Here is a 938-nt window from a genome sequence, read left to right on the forward strand (position 1 = left end):
CGCCCCTCCCACCACGCCCGCGGGGACCACCCCCATCTCCACGCCCCTCCCACCTGACCCGCGGGGACCCCCATCTCCACGCCCCTCCCACCACGCCCGCGAGGACCCCCATGTCCACGCCCCTCCCACCATGCCCGCGGAGACCCCCATGTCCACGCCATTCCCACCATGCCCACGGGGACCCCCATCTCCACGCCACTCCAACCTGGATGGGGAAGTGGAGAGTGACCCGGGACCCCCGAGGGAAGGGAGGTGGGAGAGTAACCGGAGCCCCCTAAGGATGGGGGAGGGGAGAGTAACCCGGGGCCCCAACTCCACGCCATTCGCACCTGGCCTAGAGGGGGCACCCAACTCCAGGACACTCGCCCCTGGCTCTAGGGGAACCCCCATCTCGTCCACATTCTCAGACGCGGTGCCAACAACACCCCCAAGTCAGAGCCCGGCCCCCCGTGCGGATAAGAAACCCCCAGCTACACAGCTGCCCACTACCGCAGCCACGGGAACCCCAGCATTTCCATGCTCCACTTGGCGCCCGCAAGGAACCCCAAATATCCACGCCCGCCTTTCCTTTCCTCCCAAGGGACCCCCTCAACCTGCGCGTTGAGCGGGAATGTCAGTCTCCGCTGGGTGGGCGGGGCGAGCGCCAGGGGCGGGGACAGGGCCCGGGAGGCGGGGTAGGGGGCGGGGTTTCATCGGCAGCGGGGGCGGAGCCGGAGGGGTGTGTCCTGGGTGTGGCCTAGAGGCGAGGTCGTGGGGGCGTGGCTTCGGCGCGGCCTTGTGGGAGGTCGATGGAGGCGTGATCTGGGCGTGACCTCGCGGGAGGTCGATGGCGGCCTGGCTTGGGCGAGACCTCGCGGGAGGTCGATGGCGGCGCGCTCTGGGCGTGTCCTCGCGGGAGGTCATGGAGGCGTGGTCTGGGCGTGACCTCGCGGGAGGTG

Source organism: Cebus imitator, unplaced genomic scaffold (genome assembly GCF_001604975.1).
Source record: "Cebus imitator isolate Cc_AM_T3 unplaced genomic scaffold, Cebus_imitator-1.0 Scaffold708, whole genome shotgun sequence".
Lineage (NCBI taxonomy): Eukaryota > Metazoa > Chordata > Mammalia > Primates > Cebidae > Cebus > Cebus imitator.